Here is a 13,433-nt window from a genome sequence, read left to right as displayed (position 1 = left end):
GAGGCTTTGGTGGTGTAGGAGCAGGAGGGGGCTGAGGAGGGCAGCGATGAGGAGGAAGGGGCTGGGGAGGAGCGAGGAGGGATTGGGGGCTGCGTTACACAGGTCCTCCTCACAGAAGCACATGTGCCCGTGACCACTACTTTCCATCATACACACGTGATCCACCATAAACAGGTTGATTTGCAGCTTCTCCGTGCACGTGCGGCGGATGGAGGCGTAGGCTGCGGCACCATCGGGGAAAGAAAGAGAAAGAAAATGGATTAATATTTGACGCTACAATAAGAAATGCAGAGACAGAGGAAGGGAAGATGGAAGGGAGAGGCGTAGACAGCAGCATCACCGGGGAAAGAAAGAAAATGGATTAATATTTCACGCTACAATAAAGAATGGAAAAGAGAGATAGAAGGGAAGATAGAAGGGAGAGGTGTAGCCTGCATCATCATCGGGGAAAGAAAGAGAAAGAAAATGGATTAATATTTCACACTACAATAAGGAATGGAAGAGAGAGATAGAAGGGAAGATAGAAGGGAGAGGTGTAGCTTGCATCATCATCGGGGAAAGAAAGAGAAAATAATGGATTAATATTTCACGGTGCAATAAGGAATGGAAGGGAGACTGAAGATGGGAAGATAGAAGGGAGAGGTGTAGAGAGAATCAATATATATGAGACGAGAGAGGAGGAAAGAGAAAAGGTTAATATATGATGCTGAAAAGAAAGAAAAATGAGAAAGAGAGAAAGAAGAGATAGCTAGATAGATAAATAGATAGTTAGAGAGAGAGAGAGAGAGAGAGAGAGAGAGAGAGAGAGAGAATAATGGATTAATATTTCACGGAGAGAGAGAGAGAATGGAAGAGAGAGAGAGAGAGAGAGAGAGAGAGAGAGAGAGAGAGAGAGAGAGAGAGAGAGAGAGAGAGAGAGAGAGAGAGAGAGAGAGAGAGAGAGAGAGAGAGAGAGAGAGAGAGAGAGAGAGAGAGAGAGAGAGAGAGAGAGAGAGAGAGAGAGAGAGAGAGAGAGAGAGAGAGAGAGAGAGAGAGAGAGAGAGAGAGAGAGAGAGAGAGAGAGAGAGAGAGAGAGAGAGAGAGAGAGAGAGAGAGAGAGAGAGAGAGAGAGAGAGAGAGAGAGAGAGAGAGAGAGAGAGAGAGAGAGAGAGAGAGAGAGAGAGAGAGAGAGAGAGAGAGAGAGAGAGAGATGATTATATTGCTCTACTCAAACGAAATATTTCCCTTAGCTTAACATTTAGTTCAATACCACAAAGTCTCAGTAAGTCTCCTGCCACATTTAGCACCAGGAGACTAATCAGCAGAGTTTTCAGCAAGATTTCCAGCAGATTCCGCCGATTTTCAACCTCTACAAGACAAAAAGTGTGTTACGAGCGGAACATTGCCTCGGCGGTGACGCGGTAAACTCTACGGACACGGCCAGCCACATTTACATTACTCAGCGGCTTCCGGGGTGAGAGGACATCATGAACACACTATCCCCAGTAAGCAACACAAAACAACACATCAACACCAGCACTACCACTACACAACACAGCTATACTTACGGGTTCCAATGTGTTGCACCAGCTTAACACAGCAGCCGTCACACTTTTCAATGGGCGGCCCCTTCTTGCGGGACAGCGTAAAGTTGAAGGGATCGTCACATAGCGGGTTGGTCCACGAGGAACACTCATAGCACAGAACGTTACCTGGGAGAGAGGCACGGGTGGAGGGCGTCAGAGGAGGGAGAGGTGGGTGGCTGTTAGGGAAAGGAAGAAAGGAAAGGAAAGGAAAGGAAGGAGGGGAGATAGGAAGGAAGGGAAAGAAAGATGGAAGGGAGAGAGGAAGTTTAAGAAAGGATTCATCTATATAGTAAGAGTCATTCGTGAGGGAGGGAGAGAAGAAGAACGTGGAGCAGAAAGAGAAGTAGTAGGAGAATGAGGAGGAGGAGGAGGAGTTAGAGGAAGGATATAGAACTTGAAATGGAGAAGGAAAAGAGGGAGAAAAGGAGGTAGAGGAAGAAGAGAAGGAGGAGAGAAGGGTTGAAAGTAAGAGAGAGAAAAATTAAGGTAAAACAGAAAATATTAAAAAGAAAAAAAGAAGGAGAAACGTATAAAAAAATGATAGATAAGGTGAATGAAGCCAAGGACACAAATAGACACATTGAAAATAATATGATAAATTAAGATACATTCACTAGGGAAAGGTTAAGTTAGAGGCAACGAGGTAATCTATGAAGGAGAAGATGTTATAGAGGAAATAAAATCAATCTAAATGAACGAAATATGGAAATGAAAATGGAAAATGGAGAAATACGTAAAAAAGAGGAAAAAAACAAAAGTAAGATGAGAAAAAGTTCATTATGGAAAAAATAACATAATAATAATAATAATAATAATAATAATAATAATAATAATAATAATAATAATAATAATAATAATAATAATAATAATAATAATAATAATAATAATAATAATAATAATAATAATAATAATAATAATAACGATACCCTTTTACAAATATATATTACATTAAGAATATGTATTTAAACACTACAACTACAATATCATACTTATTCATGTGTTTCCTACGACAGATAGATAGACAGATAGATAATAGATAGATAGATAGATAGATAGAGATAGACAGAGAGAGAGAGAGAGAAAAAAATAGTTATCTCAAAATTGGTAGCCAGGAGATATTTTCAAACTATCACACACTTCATTAGTAGTAGTAGTAGTAGTGGTAGTAGTAGTAGTAATAAGGGGGGGGGGACTTCTAAGCTAGGGGGGGTAGGGGGGACTTAGGAAACTTAAGGAACACTACAGAAGTTATACATATTATTTTCAAGGGAATTATATTAAAGGGGAGACTGACACTCTTCTAATATGACTACGGTGTGTGTGTGTGTGTGTGTGTGTGTGTGTGTGTGTGTGTGTCATATATAGTATAGGAAAAAAAAGACAGACATATATATTACCTAACCTTCCCTAACTTAACACACACACACACACACACACACACACACACACACACACACACACACACACACACACACACATTATACTAGTCTTCCCGAACTCTAAAACACATACCTATAAATATTTTAACTCTTTCTTATAGTATTACATCCTACCCCAAGGACCACAACACAACACATATATTATAGGTAGAGAGAGAACATCTGATTGTGCTGATAAAAAAAATAATATATATACACACAAGAGCAACAACAACAACACTAACAAGAACAACGTAAATTATGATAAAAAACGAAAACTCAGAAATAATAATGATAATGATAATAGTAATAATAATGATGATAATAATAATGAAATGACACACACACACACACACACACACACACACACACACACACACACACACACACACACACACACACACACACACACACACACACGCGACTAGGCCTACCCACAAAACCAGAAACTAAAATAAAAGGAAAAGAAAATCGAAAGTAAAAACACACCAGTCAGTAATAAAAATAATAAGAAAACAACAAGAAAACAACAACACAAACAAAAACAATACTACACACACACACACACACACCACGCCTTTTCTTAAAATTACCAAAAAATACAAAGAAAAACAACATCAACAACGTCTTTCCTATATTACTCACTTCTTCTTTAAATAACTTTATTTTCACCCAATATGAAAAGAAAACCAATTACAGACACAAAATGAACCCCTTTTAGCAGCGTCCCCCCATTAGATGAGCCCAATTTAGCATCCTTTTCCAGCATCCCCAAACTCTAACTAAATATACATAATACCAATGAGATGAACAAGATGGACCCAATTTAGCAGCGTCCCCCATTAGATGAACCCAATTTAGCATCCCTCCCAGCATCCCAAAACTCTAACTCAATATACAGAATACCAATGAGATGAAGAAGATGGACCCAATTTAGCAGCATCCCCTATAAGATGAACCCAATTTAGCATCCCTCTCAAAATCCTAAGACTTTAACTAAATATCTAACTCCTTATAGAAGACAAAAACCTAACCTTGGCAGCCATAACATTTATCTAACACGAAAACAAGACATTAAAATTCATTACATCAAAACACTGCATTACGTTATCCAAATATATTAAAATCCAGTCCCTTAACCACTTTTTCAACTAGCTCAAAACACACTCTAAAGGTCCACTCCAGTCCTAAGTTGAAAAATGACTCTCAGACAACATGAACCTAACCTAAGAACCTTATCTAACACCTAAGAGTTAAAATGAAAACCTTATAAATCTGTTTCAACAGTCACAAAACTCCTAAGTCCACTGCAGTCGTAACTAACTTCAAAAACACTTTCTGACATCAGTAACCACAACATATACCTAACACACATTAATCAAAATCCATTCCCTTCATCTTTCTCTATCACAAAACACTACTTAAGTTCACTCCAGTCGTAACTAACTTTAAAAACACTTTCTGACATCAATAACCTAACCCAAGCAACCACAACATTTATCTAACACACAACACTTAATCAAAATCCATTCCTTCATCTCTGTCTAGTACAAAACACTGCTTATTTCCACTCCAGTCATAACTAACTTTAAAAACACTTTCTGACATCAGTAACCTAACCCAAGCAACCTCAACATTTACTTAACACACAATATTTAATCAAAATCCATTCCTTCATCTCTGTTTGGTACAAAACTCTACTCAAACCACTCCAGGTCTATTTAGGTTCAAAGACAGTCCTATTTAGCTTTTTCCACGAACAGAATCTAACCTCGCAATCTCCACATACACTTAACACACAACATTTAATTAGATTCCATTCCCTTCACCTATATATCAAGTAGCACAAAACACACTTCACCAACATAGCTACACCCAGGGCTAGCTAACTTCAAAAACACTCTCAGACAGCTCAGTAGTAGTTGAGTCAGCATCTAACACTGAAAACACACCGTCCCATCTGCCATTAGCAATTTCTACCACATACTAAAACACACTAGCCCATCAACCACCCCCCTTCCACTAGCATAAAATTCTTGAAAACACTAAATTAACTCCTATTTCAAGTAGCATCCAACATTGACAATACAACGTCAAACAGTCCAACACTGAACAGACAATTCCCATCTCTCCCATTTCCCCTATTGTAAAACTCTTGCAAACCACTCAGAAACACCTATTGTACGTAGCATCTAGCACAGAAAACACTCCACCCCATCTATTCCCACCCCCACTAGCACTAAGCTCTTTAAAAAAAATACTACTTCACCTCCAGCTCGCTATCTTCCACCACTTCAAAATCTGCGCTACGAAATTCACCTCACTCTTCACTAGGTCACGTAAGGCCGAGTGTCAGTCTGTCCGTGATCCGAGGCCTGTGTCCAATACCACGTGATATATTACGTTTTTAGACCGCCTGACTGAATGGTTGCGGCAGGGCGGTAGCTATCAGAGCCAAAAGAAGTGTCCCATATCTACCATAGCCATAGATGTAGTAGGATCCAATGGTCTCTCTATCTACGGGCATAGTTCACGGACACAGGCGCGGTTCACGGACACACGGGCACTCGGTCTAAGGCACTTTAACAGCTGTACCTACCCCGTCAAGGCCCACTGTTTCTCACTAGCAGGTAACACTTAATCAAAAATACCACACCACTAGGTCCCATCAGCTCCCCTTCATAAGCTATACCCGCGTCCAGCGCTTCTGTCAACCACGCGATAGACAACACTCAAGTCATGACTGGTGCGTTCTGATACTCTATTTAGGCAAGGTTTTGAGATTCTTTTTTACTTCAATCGTAAACACCAGATAAAGAAAAATTGTATCAATACAAATTCACTATTTTTACAGCAATGGCAACAGATCAAGGGCGAGAAAACACAAGAAACAAAAAAAGAAAGCCCGCCAAGCACTGTTCCAGCAAAGATGAGTTAGGACAGGACAGACAGAGAGCCGCTTGGGTGAACGGGGCATAGCCTTCCATCTAACCTAGAACACCACGGCCAAACATTAGTCCATAGTCTTAAACGTATCGGGCTCCCATTACGACTGTTTTCCAAGACCGCAGAGAAGATTAACCGGGCTTCCAATTGTGTTTATCTCCCATTCAAGGTATAGATCAGGGGCGGGCAACCTACGGCCCGCGGGCCATACCTTGCCCATGAAGGCCTAGCGTCCGTCTCGGCACCAGCAAAACCCCCGAAAAGAATGCCAAACAACATCTGCTGGCAAATACTGTTAGGCAAGACTGCTCCCCTCACCTCACCCTTCCCAGGTCTGTCCTTTTAAAGACAGTCTGTTCCTTTTGAGATCTGATTGTCCGGTTTAATTAAAAAAAGGACACCACTTTTTTTTACTCTGGGGTTCTCGTTTCTCACTCCGGCCCGCGGCCAGCTCCCGAAAGTCTCACTGCCCGCCCCTGGTATAGATGCATCAAACTATCGCTAGAATATAAAAACAGTTCATGGAAAGCCCAGCAAAACTTCTACGAGAGGCTTTTCAAACAGGCGAACTGAAGCGTCGATACGTATAAGAACACAAGAGCTTCGTCCCCCCACGTAGCCGCTAAGGGGAGCCACTAACACACAGCACGGTAGAAGCACAACCAGCTCACTCACACCCTCCCTCCCGCCCGTGTCTCTACCCATACACCCGCCTCAGATCTAGAGACGAGGGGCCACACACTCACCATCTCCGCCACCTGAAACAACACGGAAATGATGTTAATTCCTTGACGGGGGACGGAGCAGGTCTACAGCGAAGGGAAGGGAAGGGAAGGGACGGGAAGGGACAGGACGGGAAGGGCTGGGTGTAGAGCGGGCATGCAGACAAGCAGTGTGTGTGTGTGTGTGTGTGTGTGTGTGTGTGTGTGTGTGGGGATGGATGGTAGTGTGTTTGTGTGTGTGTGTTTGTTACGCTTCTTGACACATACAAACGCACACACATTCTATCTCTATCTCTTTCTCTATTTATCTATCTATCTATCTATCTATCTATCTACCTATCTATCTATCTATCTATCAATCTATCTCTATTTGCGCATCTAAACTTGATAACACATTTCAAGGACAACTTCCCTTTAGTGTATCGAAATTTAGTGCATAGCACACACACACACACACACACACACACACACACACACACACACACACACACACACAGACAAGTATGTGTGTGTGTGTGTGTGTGTGTGTGTGTGTGTGTGTGTGTGTGTGTGTGTGTGTGTGTGTGTGTGTGAGAAAGTGAAAGTGTTAACACCTGAGAGTCCGCCCTATGTGTGTGTGTGTGTGTGTGTGTGTGTGTGTGTGTGTGTGTGTGTGTGTGTGTGTGTGTGTGTGTGTGTGTGTGTGTGTGTGTGTGTGTGTGTGTGAAGGGAGAGGTATCAAGGGAAGGAAGTGTGGAGAGAGAAGTGGAGTGGAGAGAGAGAGGAGTGAAGTGGGGGAGGAATAAAGGAGGAGAGAGATGAAGAGGAGGGAGAAGAGTGATGGAGGTGAAGGAGGTCAAGAGAGAGGGAGGGAGGGAGAGAAAAAAAAGAGAGAGAGAGAGGGAGAGAGAACATAAAATAATATATGATAAACTTGTATGTCTTTGTGTCTGTATGTGTTGTTGTTGTTGTTGTTGTCGTAATAGTAGTGGTGGTGGTGGTGGTGGTGATGGTGGTGGAGGTGCATGTCATGTCTACGGTGAGGTATGTAAGCATGGTGGTGGTGATGGTGGTGGTGGTGGTGGCGGCGGTGGTGCATGGAGGGACACACACACAACCACGAGGTCAGGTCATTCATCAAGAGGTCAGGTCAGTCAGCGAGCGACGTGTGTGTAGCCTGCTGGTGGTCACACAAGGTAGCTGAGGAAGGAGGGTTGGACTGCACACCTTTCTTACCTCTCGACATTAACATCTGAGTCAGGTTCTCTCCTAGCAAAGAACAAGAGAAAACAGTAAGAAACACACTCCACCGAACACTGTCAGTTGGCGGCGGCGGCACGGGAGCAAATGTCTCGGGGGTCTCTGCCAGGCGTCCGCACCGACAGATTATATAGAACGCCGCTCCACGTCTCTGCCCTTTGTCCCACGGTGACTTCAACCTTATTTCAACCTTATCACCGGCGCTTAATAGTATTAAAAACTCACATAAACAAATTTCTCACTGGAAACGTAGTGGAAAAGACGCTCTAATCTATATGGGCCCTCCAACAGGGAGGCGGTGGCCAAGTGGTTGGCGTGGCGGCGGCGCGTCCAGGACGACGCGGGTTCGCGCCCCGCCCGGTGCCACAAGCTGGGATTTTTCAGTCACCGCCGAGTGGCCTAAGACTGCCCACATGCTGTCCTGAAGGCCACCTATCAACCCGGACTTTAAATTCCCTTTCTAAAAGAGAGTCCCATTGATGGGCGCCAGGGGCAGCAGAGCCAAGCAAGATGGCGTCACTCTAAACACTTGCCTGCGCCACAACGGGCTGGGGCCGACCATCAGGCCCCACCAAGAAAACTTACCCCAGCCATAGGCGGAAACGTAAAAAGAAAAAAAATACCATCAGATTATACAAAACGCTACTTCACTGACATTAAATTTTAGAGTATTAGTAAAACTCATATAATCAGATTTCTCACTAGAACCGTAGAAGAAAAGACGTCCTAAGTTATATAAACCCGTACTCACAAACCTCAAACCTGACCTAACCTTAACTCCAGAAACAGGGCAATACGTGACACTTAACTAAGGCCTGCATCACCATCTTGGGGCAGAGGACAGAGGCGTGGAGTGACTCTACATAATAACTCGCTTCACTCGTCTGGTTGGGAGGCCGCAGCAGGAGATACCAAGACATGTGTTCCTGTGACATGGGCTCTAATGTGCATGTAAAGCCCTGTAGCCGCCTCTATGCTTTTTTAGGCTGCCTTCATCTCTCCAACACAGCAACAATGACTGACTGGCTTGAGGCTTCTGACTGTGAGGAGAACAGCTCTTTGAAAATCCATGACTATTCATATATCAAATCTCTCACTGAAACTCTAAATCAAATCACTTGTTTCAAAATCCACTTGGGCAACACAACAACAGGCAAGACAATACTGAGCATTTTCTTTGTACTTTAAGTCTACGTTACATCTCGTTTAGCAAGGCAATAGTTAGGTAGTAAAAAAATGTCTAAGAGAAAAATATATTGGCTACGGACTAATGAAATGTGGCAAGTTAGGTCCCTAGAGTTTACTTGACTGACCTTGCACAAACACTGGTTAAAATGTAGAGGGAGTTTAGTTAAGTGGTAGTAGTTCTCAGTAACCAAGGCAGCTAAGACAGTCCATCTCGTTAGTAATTATAAACGGCGCAACACACGGCTAGGAGATGCAACTAGGGGGGGGGGAGACTGATGCAAACTATAGTAGAGGCAACACTAGGACTTGGTCTACGAGAGCTCGAACGCACGCACACACACACACGCACGCACACACATACACGCACACACATATACACACAGACATACATACACACACATGGTCTTTGTTTTTTTTCATATTTTTTTTCTTACATTTTCATTATTTTCTTTTTATTTTACTTTCTCTCACTTCCTATCTCTCCGTGACCTCTCCTCGTCTCTCTCTCTCTCTCTCTCTCTCTCTCTCTCTCTCTCTCTCTCTCTCTCTCTCTCTCTCTCTCTCTCTCTCTCTCTCTCTCTCTCTCTCTCTCTCTCTCTCTCTCTCATCCATCCATAATATATATTTTTCTCTTTCTCTTCTCTCTTTTTTTCTCCATTTTCTATATCTCTTCCTCCTCCTCCTCCTCCTCCTCCTCCTCATTACCTCCCTGTTTACGTTCTCGACAGGTAAACAAAGGTGTGAGGAGGTCAGTTAAAGGAGGACGAGGAGGAGGAAGAGGAGGAGGAGGAGGAGGAGGAGGAGGAGGAGGAGGAGGAGGAGGAGGATAGTGAGATGTATACTGAGTGGAAGAGAGAGAGAGAGAGAGAGAGAGAGAGAGAGAGAGAGAGAGAGAGAGAGAGAGAGAGAGAGAGAGAGAGAGAGAGAGAGAGAGAGAGAGAGATAGGACCCCTTGTAATATACCATTCCTCCACCTCCATCTCTCCTCCTCCTCCTCCTCCTCCTCCTCCTCCTCCTCCTGTCCTCATCCTGCCTCTTAAAGTTGCAATTCTAATTCAGTTTTCACAAAGGGAATGGAGTGGTGGTGGTGGTGGTGGTGGTGGTGGTGATGGTGGTGGTGGTGATGGTGAGTGTGGTAGTGACTGTCTCCCTCTCTTTCTCTCTCTCATCACCATCACCATCATCATCACCACCAACACCAAAGTCACCACCACCTCACATAACTATCTATCTGTCTATCTATCTATCTGTCTCTTTATTTAGACCAGAGAGGTTCAAAACACTTATTATCTATTATTTCTCTCTTTCTTTCTTTCTTTATTATTATCATTAACACAATAGTTCCACCTCATATTGACCTCTCTTTTGACCACTCATCTATAGGCCTACGATTTTTATACAGGCATTTTTTCTCTATTATTATTATTATTGTTGTTGTTATGCCCTTGAGTTGCTTCCCATACTATAAAAAAAATTAGCCCGCTCCAAGTTCCCATTCTCCGCCCTTGGCCCAAAGTTGGACGCCATGCATATCATTAGCAAGGGCAATGATGCTTCTAATTACATATAACCCACGTGGAAATGAGGGTGCAATTATATCTGAGCCGGAGGGTAATTTGGAGGTGGTGGTGGAGGGGGTGGTGGTGATGATTTTGGTGGTGGTGGTGGTGGTGATGGCTTGTAACTTTCCCCTTACCAGCATCACCACCACCACCACCACCATCATCACCACCACCACCACCACCACCATCACCACCACCACCAATATTTTAAAGGGAAGGTTTCATCTTTCTTCTTTTTTTTTTCTTTTTTTTCTTTTGTTTCATGTATTCCTTTTTCTATTGTTTTTTTTTTGTTCTGGATCGTTTCTCTCTCTCTCTCTCTCTCTCTCTCTCTCTCTCTCTCTCTCTATCTCTCTCTCTCTCTCTCTCTCTCTCTCTCTCTTTCTATTTTATTATTATTTCTATTATTATTATTATTATTATTATTATTATTATTATTATTATTATTATTATTATTATTATTATTATTATCATTATCATTATTGTTGTATTTTCATTGACATCCCTAACATCCACACACACACACACACACACACACACACACACACACACACACACACACACACACACACACACACACACACACACACGCACACGCACGCACACACACGTTTTAACCATCGCACTCGCTACAGTCGTGTGTGTTTTCAACTTTTTAAACAGTGGAAGAACTTTTGCTGAAACAACTCATTCGGAAATCTCACTGTTCCCAATTCGTCTCCTTTTATAATACTGTGACTTTCTCTCTCATATTCTCTCTTATTCAACACTAATGCAATATAGTTAAAAGCTCAACATCCTCATCACTAACTGGACTCTTAAGTTAAATGATCTCTCGTCACTTGATGTAATGAGTGACCGATTGGGTTGGAAAAATCAATGACCTTTTTTTGCTTGACTTTAGACAGTTTTTCTTTGCGTTCCCCTCCACTGCCCAAAGAGACATGCAGTGTTAGCCAAGGAGGGACATGCGGGAGCTCTGGGCTAGGCAAAACACACCACCTTCGAAGACAAGCCCCGCCCCCTTTCCCAGCGCGGGCCAATCACATCACAAGCCACGCCCCCTCCCACTAAACCTCAGGCCGCATGCGTGGTTCTTATTGGTGGTTGCAGGGTTGTGGGCGGGGCTTGTTCTCGAAGGTAGCGTGAACAGTGTGTGCCGAGAGCTTATGTGTTGGGGTCTGGCAGTCTGTTAGTTCGTATCTTGGCCTTGGTTTATGAAGGTTGACGTACATACAATGGTTCTTAAGGAAGGTTTAGTATGGGAAAGTGTACTCGATTAGTCTTATTCTTATTATTGTTATTATTATTATTATGAAACGATATTTATTGCTTGTTATTCTTCTTTCTCTTCGTATTCTTTATCATTAACTTATTATTTTCATTTTTTCTTTTGTTGTTTATGAAAATTGACACTATATATTTTTTTCTTGTTTTTTCTTTATTTTCTATTCATTTTCTTCTTTTACGTAAAGCCTATAGCGTCTGTAGGCTTTTTTATATTTATGATTTCGCTGTATATTTTTATTAATCTATTTTGCATTTATTAATTACTTATGATACTGTTTTTCTTTAATAAATTAACACTATATAATTTTTCTTTCCTTCCTCTTCTAGAACCATTGTACTGAACCTTAGCCAAGACCCAGACCAAGACATAACCCAGCTGACAGACCCTGAAAAACACACAAGACTCGGACAAAAAAAGAATCAAAACAACAACAGTAATAAAAATGTTCACGTGGACAACAACAACATCAACAAGAGCAACAACTATCAACAAGAGCAACAATATACCAACACGATACAACAAGCCGCCAGTAACAACATGCTGGGACACGTCACAACATGTTACATCCAACACGTGACAGCTACGGCACAAAAGCTTCATCTAAGGCAGTGAATTCAAATGGATATTCGATTTGAAAAGACTGAACCTTAAGAAAATATCACCCACAATAATAATAAAGATAATTGTAAGAGATAAGTAGCAATGGGTTCTTTTGGGGTGTCATTTAAGTGGGTGTTTGTAGTGTTACTTTAAGTGGTGTCTTTGAATTCACTGATCGACTAATGACTAAAAGTAGAACATGGAAGTAGAGAGAGTCATGTCACGCCCCTATTCGCGAGGGTCAAGATCACCACCGGGGTCAAATGAGACTTTAATTGAGGTTTGAACTGGTAATATAATGGAATACCAGTTTCATCTCTTACTTTTCCTATTTACTTCACTAATGTAAAAAAATGTGTTAATGTTTTGTTTTTTTCTTGCTTTTTGAATTGTGCCCCCCAAACAACTAAGGGTCAAATCAGCCTTTAAACTGTTAGTAATATATGAACTATCAGCCTCACTTTTTTCTCTCCCTTTTCTTGCTCACTACTACAATACTGATTAAAAATATATAGTAATGATTTTTTCCTCGTTTTCTGCGCTATGCCAAAAGACAAATTAAATCAAATCCGCTTTTAAACTGTTATTAATATATGAACTATCAGCCTCACTTTTTTCTCTCCCGTCTCTTCTTCACTACTACAATACTGATTAAAAATATATAGTAATGATGTTTTCTTCGTTTTCTGCGCTATGCCAAAAGCAAAATTAAATCAAATCCGCTTTTAAACTGTTATTAATATGTAAACTATCAGCCTCACTTTTTTCTCTTCCGTCTCTTCTTCACTACTACAATACTGATTAAAAATATATAGTAATGATTTTTTCCTCGTTTTCTGCGCTATGCCAAAAGACAAATTAAATCAAATCAGCTTTTAAACTCTCCATATATTAACTATCAC

The 13,433-nt window shown here is 41.7% G+C and overlaps 1 pseudogene; it reads right to left on the bottom strand.

Annotated features, from left to right (window-relative positions):
• The window catches only part of LOC126980556 (uncharacterized), a 38,997-nt pseudogene continuing 25,564 nt past the window's right edge, over positions 1-13,433 (bottom strand).

Source organism: Eriocheir sinensis, chromosome 44, assembly GCF_024679095.1.
Source record: "Eriocheir sinensis breed Jianghai 21 chromosome 44, ASM2467909v1, whole genome shotgun sequence".
Lineage (NCBI taxonomy): Eukaryota > Metazoa > Arthropoda > Malacostraca > Decapoda > Varunidae > Eriocheir > Eriocheir sinensis.
The sequence above is the reverse complement of the archived record's forward strand: the minus strand, read 5'-3'. Positions and strand labels throughout refer to the sequence as shown.